The sequence below is a fragment of the Alosa sapidissima genome, chromosome 5 (assembly GCF_018492685.1).
Source record: "Alosa sapidissima isolate fAloSap1 chromosome 5, fAloSap1.pri, whole genome shotgun sequence".
NCBI classification, from domain to species: Eukaryota; Metazoa; Chordata; class Actinopteri; order Clupeiformes; family Clupeidae; genus Alosa; species Alosa sapidissima.
Window position 1 is genome coordinate 2,674,313 of NC_055961.1, and position 12,749 is coordinate 2,687,061.

Genomic DNA, 12,749 nt, shown 5'->3' on the forward strand with positions numbered 1-12,749 from the left:
GTCATAGCCTATTTTGTCTGTTTGTAAAGCACAAACTTTGGTCAATTTCTGTAAAGAAACAGTGCCACCTATAGGCCTGGGATATGATGTAACGTGTTGAGTCGTGTTGAGATGGATCCGTTTGGGCGCAAATATTCTTGATGCGGTTTCAGGGAAGACGGAGGAAAAAAAGATCGGTTTGATACGTGTGGACTAGGCCTTAGTCACACTCCCCATAATGACACACGTGACGTCAATGATGCATCTAACCCTCTGTGTGTGTGTGTGTGTGTGTGTGTGTGTGTGTGTGTGTGTGTGTGTGTGTGTGGTGTGTACACGTGTTCACCCTCTCTCTGTGTGCATTGTGTGTTTTACCCTCTGTCTGCTGTTTTCTCTAATGAGGTGGCATCCCCCTGAGGAAGAGTGTTTTTTTCATTTAAAAAGTGCAACACTGCTAATAAGCCATAATGGCCACACACACACACACACACACACACACACACACACACACACACACACACACACACACAGCACTAACCAACGCAGCAAGTCCACGGAGAAGAGAGCGAACTTCACTAAGACGTCACTGTGGGAAACCCTGATTGATATTTCAGCCCTGGTGTGGAAATCTCTGCCAGCATGTGAATGGGGTTGCAATTTCCCCCACAGCCTCCCACTGCACTCCCCTGGAGGAGGAGAGGAAGAGGAGGAGAGGAGGAGGAGGAAGAGGAGGAGGAGAGGAAGAGGAAGAGGAGAGGAGGAGGAGGAAGAGAGGGAGAGGAGGAGGAGGAGAGAGGTAGAGGTGGAGGAGGAGGAGGAGAGGGAGAGGGGGAGAGGAGGAAGAGGAGGAGGAGAGGGAGAGGAAGAGGAGGAGGAGAGGAAGGAGGAGGAGGAGAGGGAGAGGAAGGAGGAGGAGGAGGAGGAGGAAGAGGAGGAGGAGGAGAGGAGGAGGAGAGAGGTAGAGGAGGAGGAGGAGGAGAGGAGAGAGGTAGAGGTGGAGGAGGAGGAGAGGGAGAGGAGAGAGGTAGAGGTGGAGGATGAGGAGAGGAGGAGGAGAGAGGTAGAGGAGGAGTAAGGGATTTCTCTGCTCTGGTCCGGGTGGAGCTCTAATGAAGAAACATGGTGCTGGTGGTTGTGGGTGGTGTTAGGAGCTCTGGGTTTAATTTCACCTTCATCTAATTATCTTCACAGAGATGCACTGTGTGTGTGTGTGTGTGGCCCCTCTCTCCCCTGGCTAGGTGTGTGTTTGTGTGAGTGTATGGGGGGGGAGGCATTTGCAAGATAGGCAGCAGAGGAATGAAATAAATGTTTGTGATCACGGCAGTACGTAGTTGTACATTTCAGGAGGCGCTGTGCATGGGAGTGGTTAGGTGTGGGTGTGTGTGTGTCTGTGTGTGTGGGGGAGGTTGTGGTACGTTTCAGGAGGCACTGTGCATGGGAGTGGTTAGGTAATGAGGATATTACACACGTCTGTGGCTCACAAACAACCTTGGGTCACTGCGGGTCAGTGTGTGTGTGTGTGTGTGTGTGTGCGCATGCATAATATGTGTGGGTAATGTGTTTGCTTCTGTTGAATGCTTCTCTGCTTTGGCCCTTATATAAATGCAAACTCTCTCCATTACACGGTTCCTGGATCTCACATCATTTAAAATTATTTCACAAAGTATTTAAAGGATAATTCCGGTATTTAGCACTTTGAGTCCCTTTTCTGGTTTGTTTTGGATGAACTAGAGTGGTGGACACCGAAATTTTGACGATTGGTCCCGTCTCGACTTTTCTGACACGTTTTGAATCGCCTTTGACTTCTCAGAGTGGCTGCAAACAGGCATACTGTAGGCTACTCAAACATGTCCTAAAACAACCCTTAACGTTCGTTTTTAAAACTGAGCAACTCACCGAGTGGTTAGTGGTGTTCGTTGATTATTAAAAGCAAATATATCGGCGCAATGTATGATTTCCAGCCGTCTTATTTGCTATTGTGGAACTATTCACAACCGCTCAATATTTGAACCTGAAGCATAGACGGTGGCGCAGTAATATCAACGTGCAATGAGTCTTCCAACAGAAATCAATGGGATTTTACAAAATTCCTTTGTGAAAATAACTGTGACCCAATTTGTCTGTGTCTGCATTTGCGGGTCTGCATTTTGTTTGTGTGTGTGTGTGTGTGTCATGGGCGGATTATGAACTTTTGGGCCCCTGGGCCCAGATGTATTAAGGGCCCCCCACTAATTGTCGTATATGTGGGAGGGGGGGTTTGGGGATCCTCCCCCAGAAAAAAATTAATTTGTTTGATGTGATTTCCTGTATTCTGGTGCATTTTGGGGATGGCCAATACTAAATTCAATCAGATTCATAGCCTACATCCTGATTTGATGATATTGAGGCAATGATTCCATGCAAAGGCTTGGGCTTCAGGGCCCCCTTACCCCTTGGGCCCCTGGGCCTGGGCCCGGTAGGCCCGTGCAGTAATCCATCCCTGGTGTGTGTGTGTGTGTGTGTGTGTTATGTGACGCTTGTCGATGGGCCTGATGAGATTAAGTATTTACAGTACAGCGGGGAAAATAAGTATTGGACACATCAACATTTTTTTCAGTAAGTATACTTCCAGTGAGGCTATTCACATTTTTTTCACCAGAAATTTTCACCAGACATTAGTATTAACTTAGGTAATCCACACATGTATAAAAATCCAAACATTAATGTCTAAAAGGAGAGTTATGAGTAAAAAAGTGGAATGGCACAGGGGAAAAAGTATTGAACACGCTCAGAAAAAGCAGTACACATAGGCAAGGAATGGCAAGGAACGAGCTGGAATTTATAAGTAATTAGAGAAATTATCCCTCCTATCTGTGCAAAATGATATAAGCTGGGTTAGTACATACTGGTGGGCTGTAAAAAGGTTTTTTGTTACCAAGGTGTCACACAAGAAACATTTCATGATGCGTAAAAGCAAAGAGCTCTTCCAAGACCTTTGCAACCTTATTGTTGCAAAACATATCAATGGAACTGGTTACAGATGCATTTCAAAACTTCTGAATCATCCAGCAAGCAGTATTGGAGCCATTATCTGCAAGTGGAAGGAACATCACTGCATCATCAACTGGCCATGCACAGGATCTCCTAGCAAGATTTCTGACCAGGAAGTCAGAAGAGTAGCCCAAGAGCCAAGGGCCACTCGGAGAAAGCTCCAGAAAGACTTGGCGGCAGCAGGTACAATTGTTACAGAGAAAATCATGGGTAATGCACTCCACCGCCATGGCCTCTATGCACGCTCATCCCGCATGACTCCATTGTTAAAGAAAAACATGTCAAAGCTTGTTGAAAGTTTGCTACACAACATTTGGACAACCCTATGAAATGCTGAGAGAATGTATTCTGGTCAGGCAAGAGCAAATATTGATCTTTTTGGATGTCATACTACACACCATATTTGGAGGAGAAATGGTACTGTGCAACACCCTAAAAATATCCTATCAACAGTGAGGTTTGGAGGTGGAGGCATCATGGTGTGGGCTGTTTTCCATCTCATGGTACTAGCAGACTTCATACAGTTGAAGGAATGATGAATGGAGTCATTTTGTTCCCGGAGAATCTTTACATCCACCAGGATGATGAGGATGAGACATGGATAGACCTTCAGCAGGACAAGTATCCAAACCATTCAGCAAAGGAAACTCTCAATTGTTTTCAGAGAAAGGAAATCGAGGCCCTGACTTCAATCCAATTGAACAGTTTTGGAAGTTCAGGGTTCACAAGAGGGACCCCTGTAATCTTCAATATTAAATTATTATCTGTTTAAAATATTGGGCCAAACACACACCAGAATAATGTGAATAATTAGTTTCGTCAAACAGGAAATGCCTTGAAGCTGTCATTACGAATAAAGGCTTTTCCACAAAGTATTTAAGAAATTTCAGCAGGCGTGTTCAATACTTTTGTCCTGTATCATTCCACTTTATTACACATAACTCTACCTATGGACTTTAATGTTTGGATTTTTTTATATGGGTGGATTATCTGAGTTAATACTAATGTCTGGTGAAAATTTCATGCAAATAGCCTCATTGGAAGTATACTTACTGAAAAAAATGTTGACGTGTTCAATACTTATTTTCCCCGCTGTATAAGGCTTACTGGCAGCGGGCTGGGAGGTCCCGTCTCAAGGTGCTATATTAAGATATTAAGATGGAGGAACCGCATATTAAGATATTAAGATGGAGGAACCGCATATTAAGATATTAAGATGAAGGAACCGCAGCTCAGATATTAAAATATTAAGATGGAGGAACCGCAGCTCAAATATTAAGATATTAAGATGGAGGAACCGCAGCTCGGATATTAAGATATTAAGATGGAGGAACCGCATATTAAGATATTAAGATGAAGGAACCGCAGCTCAGATATTAAAATATTAAGATGGAGGAACCGCAGCTCAAATATTAAGATATTAAGATGGAGGAACCGCAGCTCAGATATTAAGATGGAGGAACCGCAGCTCATATTAAGATATTAAGATGGAGGAACCGCAGCTCAGATATTAAGATGGAGGAACCGCAGCTCAAATATTAAGATATTAAGATGGAGGAACCGCAGCTCAGATATTAAGATATTAAGATGGAGGAACCGCAGCTCGGATATTAAGATATTAAGATGGAGGAACCGCATATTAAGATATTAAGATGAAGGAACCGCAGCTCAGATATTAAAATATTAAGATGGAGGAACCGCAGCTCAAATATTAAGATATTAAGATGGAGGAACCGCAGCTCAGATATTAAGATATTAAGATGGAGGAACCGCAGCTCAGATATTAAGATGGAGGAACCGCAGCTCAAATATTAAGATATTAAGATGGAGGAACCGCAGCTCAGATATTAAGATATCAAGATGAACCGCAGCTCAAATATTGACATCAACACAGTTCACAACGAGGAGCCATCAGGGAGGACGAGGAAATGTTGACTCCAGTGCGCGCGCACGCACGCACGCACACACACACACACACACATACATAAAGGTTTCAAACACCCAGGGGATTCCTAAAAGTCCTCTTGTCCCTCTTGACTACTGGAGCAATTTATCATCAAACGTATCGTCCAGAGATCTGACCACTCCAGTTCAGATTAACTCCACATCCGAAGCAGAGATCTGACCGCTCCAGTTCAAATTAACCCCACATCCGAAGCAGAGATCTGACCGCTCCAGTTCAGATTAACCCCACATCCGAAGCAGAGATCTGACCGCTCCAGTTCAGATTAACATCACATCCGAAGCAGAGATCTGACCGCTCCAGTTCAGATTAACATCACATCCGAAGCAGAGATCTGACCGCTCCAGTTCAGATTAACCCCACATCCGAAGCAGAGATCTGACCGCTCCAGTTCAGATTAACCCCACATCTGAAGCAGAGATCTGACTATTCCTGTTCGGATTAACTCCACCTCCGAACCAGAGCTACCGTCCTGCAGATGGGTCCATTCAGGGAAAGAGCTGCAGAGTTCTGCTGTAACAGACTCTATGAGCTGTGCCAGAACCTGCAGAGTTCTGCTGTAATGGACTCTATGAGCTGTGCCAGAACCTGCAGAGTTCTGCTGTAACGGACTCTATGAGCTGTGCCAGAACCTGCAGAGTTCTGCTGTAACGGACTCTATGAGCTGTGCCAGAACCTGCAGAGTTCTGCTGTAATGGACTCTATGAGCTGTGCTGTGCCACGCAGGTGCTGATACAGGAAGAGGAGGATATGGAGAACTGGACGAAGAGAGAGACAGAGGGGTGGAGTGCTGCTCACAAGTTGAGAGAGAGAGTGATGAAGAGACAAATGGAAAGAGAGATGGAATAAGACAGGGAGCTAAAGGAAGAAAGAGAGAGAAGGCACTAAGGGATTGGTAGACAAAGAACAAATGACTGGAAAGCCTTTCAGAGGAAGACGAGTGAGACACAGAAATACAAGTTGACAGAGAAAAATAAAACAGCCGGCCTCAATATGTGTGTGTGTCTGTGTCTGTGTGTGTGTGTGTGTGTGTGTGTGTGTGTGTCTGTGTCTGTGTGTCTGTGTGTGTCCAAGGCGGTCGTGTAGGGATGTGCGCCACTAGATTAGGTGCTACTGAGTAAAGGTGGCAGAAGACACCAGTTCAGTTCATTTATTGTCCCAAATAAACATGCAGATCCAGGAAGCATAACGTCCCAGTGGGCTGGATGTGATGATGATGGTGTATATATATAAATATATAAAGGCATGTGATGATGATGATGGTGTATGTATATAAAGGCATGTGATGATGATGATGGTGTATGTATATAAAGGCATGTGATGATGATGATGGTGTATGTATATAAAGGCATGTGATGATGATGATGGTGTATGTATATAAAGGCATGTGATGATGATGATGGTGTATATATAAAGACATTTGATGATGATGATGGTGTATGTATATAAAGGCATGTGATGATGATGGTGTATATATATATAAAGGCATGTGGTGATGATGATGGTGTATATAAAGGCATGTGTGCAGTATGATCCTGTGTGTTGCACTCTGTACGATTTCAACATATAGAGGGAGATAAAACAAACAAACAAACAAACAAAGTAAATAGCAGGACATCAAAGGAGTTTATATCTGGCAATAAGCAACACGCATATCAAAGCACCGTGTGTGCGAGAGGGATAGAAAGCTAGTGTGTGTGTGTGTGTGTGTGTGTGTGTGTGTGAGAAGGGTTGGAAAGCTAGAGTGTGTGTGTGTGAGCCTATATAAGCCTAGTTTGCGTGTGTGCGGATATGCAGCCTAATCACAACATTAATTTGACTCATTACCTATGCATTTGTGTGTGTGTGTGTGTGTGTTTATATGTAATCACAGGATAAATTAGTGTCTTTACCTGTGTGTGTGTGCGTGTGTGTGTTGATTGATCCGTTTCTAAGCCTGTGTGTCTGTGAGCTGTTGTTGTTGATATATAATCTTTGCTTTGGTATAATCAGCCTGATTACCTGTGTGTGTGTTTGTGTGTGATATGCTGATAAGTAATCTCAGCTGTAATCAGCCTGATTACCTGAACGAGTGTGTGTGTGCATGTATATGAGCATGAGCTCATGAGTCAATATGTAATCTGTCTGTAAATCTTTCTGATTACCTGTACGTGTCTATGTGTCTGTCTGCTTGTTTCTACATGTTATGGGTGTATATCTGTCATTGTGTGTGTGGGTGTGGGTGTGTCTAACTATCTGAGGCTGGGTGCTGACAAGTTATATAATATCTCTGTGAATCATTTTTATTACCTGTGTGTGTGTGTGTGTGTGTGTGTGGTGGGCGGGGGGGGGGGGGGGGGGGTGGCTGTAATCTTAGTGTAAATCAGCCTGATAACCTGCTCAGGGCAAATCTGTCTTTAATCCTGCCCTAATCAGAGTTCTATCATCTCTCCACATCTTCCATTGCTCCCTCTCTCCATCAGTCCATCTCTTTCTCACTCCTTCTCTCTCTCTCTCTCCCTCTCTCTCCCTCTCTCTCTCTCTCTGTATCACACCCTTCCCTGGCGTCCTGATTTACTAAGCTTCTCTATGAAGCATTTTCTCCTCGTGCCAAAAACTCTCTGCTGCTTTCGTGTGTGTATGTGTGTGGATCATTCACTATGGGCCTGTTGTGTGTGTATCATCCACTCTTGGCGTGTGTGTGTGTGTGTGTGTGTGTGTGTGTATAATTCACTCTGGGCCTGTTGTGTGTGTGTGTGTGTGTGTGTGTGTATAATTCACTCTGGGCCTGGTGTGTGTGTGTGTATAATTCACTCTGGGCCTGTTTGTGTGTCTGTGTGTGTGTGTCTGTGTGTGTGTTGCGTGTGTCTGTGTGTGTCTGTGTGTGTGTGTGTGTGTGTGTGTGTGTGTATATCATTCACTCTGGGCCACTGAGTGCTCCTCCTCTGTGTGCAGGACTTTTATTTTGTAATTCTCTGGGCTCCCAGAGACCTGTCAAGCACTAGACCGCATGTGATGCCCGCCACGTAGGGTCGCTATCAGATATCAAATGAAATGTGTCACTAAAGCCCCACGTAGGGTAGATATGTGTCACTAAAGCCCCACGTAGGGTAATTATGTGTCACTAAAGCCCCACGTAGGGTAGATATCAGATATCAAATGAAATGTGTCACTAAAGCCCCACGTATAGATAGATAGATAGATAGATAGATACTTTATTGATTCCCAGGGGAAATTCAAGGTCTCAGCAGCATACAGACAACACAAACACATTCTTTAACAGCAGAAAGAGTAATTAAAGTATATAATATAAAAACACAACTAAGCAATAAGGACAGTAGAAGATAAAGAATATGCTAAATATACTAAAATACAAATTATACTAACTAACACTTAATCTAAATCAATTCTAAAAACAGTATCCACATAGTGGTGATTAATCAATCAGAGGCGCTTGCAATGACTGAGGCAGGGACTGAGCCTGTGATTCTCTGTGCATAGTAAGGTATGGTAAGGTGCTCTAAGGTGCTCTGTGTGGGTGAGTGTCATGGTGGTAGTGCAATGGTGATAGTGGTCATGGTGATAGTGCAAATGAGTAAGTCCAACAGTGCAACAATGCAGAAATAAAGTAAAGTAAAGTCTATATATCTACAGTATATGTGTATAGATAATACACTAAAGCCCCACGTAGGGTACATATGTGTCACTAAAGCCCCACGTAGGGTAAATATGTGTCACTAAAGCCCCACGTAGGGTAGATATCAGATATCAAATGAAATGTGTCACTAAAGCCCCACGTAGGGTAGATATGTGTCACTAAAGCCCCACATAGGGTAATTATGTGTCACTAAAGCCCCACGTAGGGTAGATATCAGATATCAAATGAAATGTGTCACTAAAGCCCTACGTATAGGGTAGATATGTGTCACTAAAGCCCCACGTACTGTAGGGTAGATATGAAATGAAATGTATCACTAATGCCCCATGTGTCATTGTGCTTCATCTTTGATCTCGGGGCCACCCACCGTGATGTCAATCAATCTGAAGAAACATAATGACACAGGCACAGACTTGTCAATCACAGAGCTGACTTTTCTCCTGGAATAATAACGAGATCCATCAAGACGAGAGGATGTCTCCACCGTGTCATTTGTCCTTTCCTGAATAGCATGTCATATTTGGCTACATCCCTGGGGCTACATAGCAAGCCATTGAGAGCATCTAATGGACGTCATTTAGAGGAGATGTCCGTAGTTTAGAGCATCTAATGGACGTCATTTAGAGGAGATGTCCGTAGTCTGGCACAGCGCCTCACAGATGCCCTCGGAGTCATCGGACTTCCTCTAACATGAAATGTGGAGTCGGAACGGGGAATTTGGTCTGGCTTACCAGTAGTGGCTCTGAGTCATGAACCCAGTCCACTCATACCGCTCCAGAGTTTAGCTGAGACATGAACCCAGTCCACTCATACCGCTCCAGAGTTTAGCTGTCAGAATGATCAGGGGGATGAATGAAATAAGATCCAGAGACTCTAACTTGGAAAGCAATATGTAAACACAGAAATATGTATAAACACCTGTAAACAAAGTACATGTGCTAGTCCAGTGCACGTGTTAAACATGGCCATAGGCATGCTGCTCCCGGTGTCGGTTGCCAGAATGAGGAGGTCAAGATCCGCTTAATTCTTATTTGCCTACAGGCACAAAGCTTCAGGCGCCATGTTCTCTGACTCACACAATGCAGAGAGATGATGAGGTGAGAGGTAGACTGACCAGTGGGCATACAGGTGAGAGGCAGACAGGTGAGAGTAGACAGGTGAGAGGCAGACAGGTGAGAGGTAGACAGGTGAGAGGTAGACAGGTGAGAGGCAGACAGGTGAGAGTAGACAAGAGACAAGTCAGTGGTTAGCACAGCTCAGAGGAGAGGTCCAAACCCATGGCTAGAATTTACATCTTTTACAGCATTGTCGGTGCAGTCACATTTCATTGAGTTGATGTCAGCTGTTGAGTTCATGTCAGCTCAGAACATTTGAGTTTTGTTGTTGTTGTTGTTGTTGTTGTTGTTATTATTGCTGTTTGTTGGTGTGTTGAGGCGTGTGTGAGCGGTCCATCAGAGTGAGCGGTGTGTGTGTTTGTTGGTGCATTGAGGCGTGTGTGAGCGGTCCATCAGAGTGAGCGGTGTGTGTGTTTGTTGGTGCGTTGAGGCGTGTGCAGGGGCGGAGCTTGAGGGGGTGCGGGTGGTGCGGCACGCCCCCGGCCCGGGACCCGCAGGGGCCCAGTGTGAGGGCGCCCCTCCCCCACCTCCGGGTAAGGTGGGACGGGCCTCTCCCACGGCACAAGGCCGGAGGAGCTAAGATCATGCAAACGGTTTCTTTTCAATCATTTTCATCAGAGTGGGACGTATTAGGCTTATTTGCCCCAGTCAGGACGAGTTATGACTCACGGTTGCTGAAAAGTTTTGAAACTTACTTTGATGATTTAGTAGGTGTAAAATATTGAATGAAATGTTCTGCTGTATGACTGGCTTTATTTTAACTCTCATATTGAACTTTACGACGTGCAAATTTACAAAATTGGATCAACGATATTGTCTCCCACAGGCGTCAATGAGAGAACACTTACAATTACATGATTTTGTTTTCGATTTTCTAATTGGAGTAAGTCTTTGTGACAACACGTCATGATACATTTGATAATGTTTGATCGTTGTTTTGGTATGAAGCATCTTTTACGTAGCCTAATGAATGCGCTCTAGGAAGTGAAGTAGCCTAACCTAGGCCTATATGCGCTCTGTGTCTGAGCTGTCTGTGCACGTCCGCAATTGATTACATTCCTCAAATGGAGAACACATCAATCCCATGGTATTTTTTGCCCTAAAATGTATGAAACATGCAAATTCAAAATCCCGCCGGTAGCCACGTTACATCTCCGTTTCATATTTGCCTATACAATACAATAAATGAATTGAACGAACTCAACTGATTCGGTCATTGAGACTACAAAATACAGACTACAGAATATAGTACAACAAACTTTCTGTCTTTCTGAAGTTTATTTTTGTATTCCGGGGTACAGTAGCCTAATTGCCTAATGTCTTGACAATAGTTTTTCTTACCGGCTTGCTGTTTAAACTGACTGCGCTGCTCTGAACTTTCGTCCTGCCTGGTTTATGACGTAAACCGCTACATCTCGGCTCTGGCATTGCCTAAACTCATCGTGTGGGAAATCAGATTATCTGTCAATATTGGGCTTTGAAAGTAAGGGATAGGCTATTTGCTCAGTAATAGTAGGCTACATTTTGTAGCATTTATAGAGAAACTGAGGGGAAGTTAAATTAGAGAAGACAAGAATCGTTGGAAATTGAAAACACATACAAAAAAAGATTCGAGGCTTTTGAAAAGAGATTCGGGGAGCCCCCGAAGCCACCCCCTCGCTCCGCCAATGCAGTAACTTCTGCATTCAGTGAGATTTGCACCGCCCTAATTTTATTTTGACTCTTCCCGTCACCGTTGCAACCTCTGAGCGCTCATTCTCCAAGTTAAAGACCATTAAAAACCACTTGAGGAGCACAGTGGGACAGGAGAGACTGAGTGGACTTGCCATGTTGTCCATAGAGAATGAGAGAGCAAAGAAAATGGACATACACAGAGCATCGTGGACGAGTTCGCGGAGCGCAAGGCTCGTCGTATGCCCTGCAAATAGTGCTGCGTATTATTGTTGTTTTATTATTAGGGGTCATGTAGCCTAATGTTTTTGTTGTTGTTCTCTTGGTTACACTTCATGTACGTTCGATGACTTCAAAATTACATAGTTGCTCTCCGTGGCGCTGTTGGTGTGTTGAGTCGTGTGTGAGCGGTCCATCAAAGTGAGCGGTGTGTGTGTGTGTGTGTGTGTTGTTTGTTGGTGTGTTGAGTCGTGTGTGAGCGGTCCATCAAAGTAAGCGGTGTGTGTGTGTGTTGTTTGTTGGTGTGTTGAGGCGTGTGTGAGCGGTGTGTATGCGTGTGTTTGTGTGTGTATATGTGTGTGAGTTCAGTGAGAGTTTAGGAGCTAAAAGTGAAGTGTGCGTGTGTGTGTGTGTGTCTGGTTGTTATGTCTGGTTTTTATATTACAGTTCTCCTAGGGTTCCACTACTACTGTGTCATGGCACATCCTGTCTTCTCCTTATTGATGTTGTTCTGCTGCTCTTTGTGGATTTGCATCTCAGTGTTGTACTGTTAAAGCCACTTTGAGATGGAGCACAATGAAAAGAGGTGGAGGGAGAGAGAGAAAAGAAGGATGAGAAGAAACATGAGAGAGAGAGAGAAAAGGGGGATGAGCAAGAACACGAGGGAGAGAGAGAGAAAAGGGGGATGAGCAAGAACAGGAGAGAGAGAGAGAAAAGGGGTGAGTAAGAGAGAGAAAGAGAGAGAGAAAAGGGGGATGAGCAAGAACACGAGGGGGAGAGAGAGAAAAGGGGGATGAGAAAGGGATGAGAAAGAACATGTGTGTGTGTGTGTGTGTGTGTGTGTGTGTGTGTGTGTGTAGACACACAGTGATAGCACAGTAACTGTAAATGTGTGATCAGTCTACCCCATGATGATATTGTGGAATATGCACTATGCAACCACTCATCCTCATATTGTTCCCGTTTGTGTGTGTGTGTGTGTGGGAGCAGGGGTGTTTGGGGTGTGTGTGTGTGGGGGGGGTGTTTGGGGTGTATGTGTGTGTGTGGGGGGTGGGGGGTTCCTCCATGGGAATCACAGGTCAAGAGGTCAAGATTGGCATGCACTTTGTCCTTTTTTGTGGAACACCACAACACT

General features: G+C 44.5%; 1 protein-coding gene across 3 annotated transcripts in view; it reads left to right on the forward strand.

The window, feature by feature from the left end:
• slc8a4a (solute carrier family 8 member 4a) overlaps positions 1–12,749 on the forward strand; it is a 130,520-nt gene that overhangs the window by 36,400 nt on the left and 81,371 nt on the right. The gene's annotated exons all lie outside the window — the stretch shown is intronic.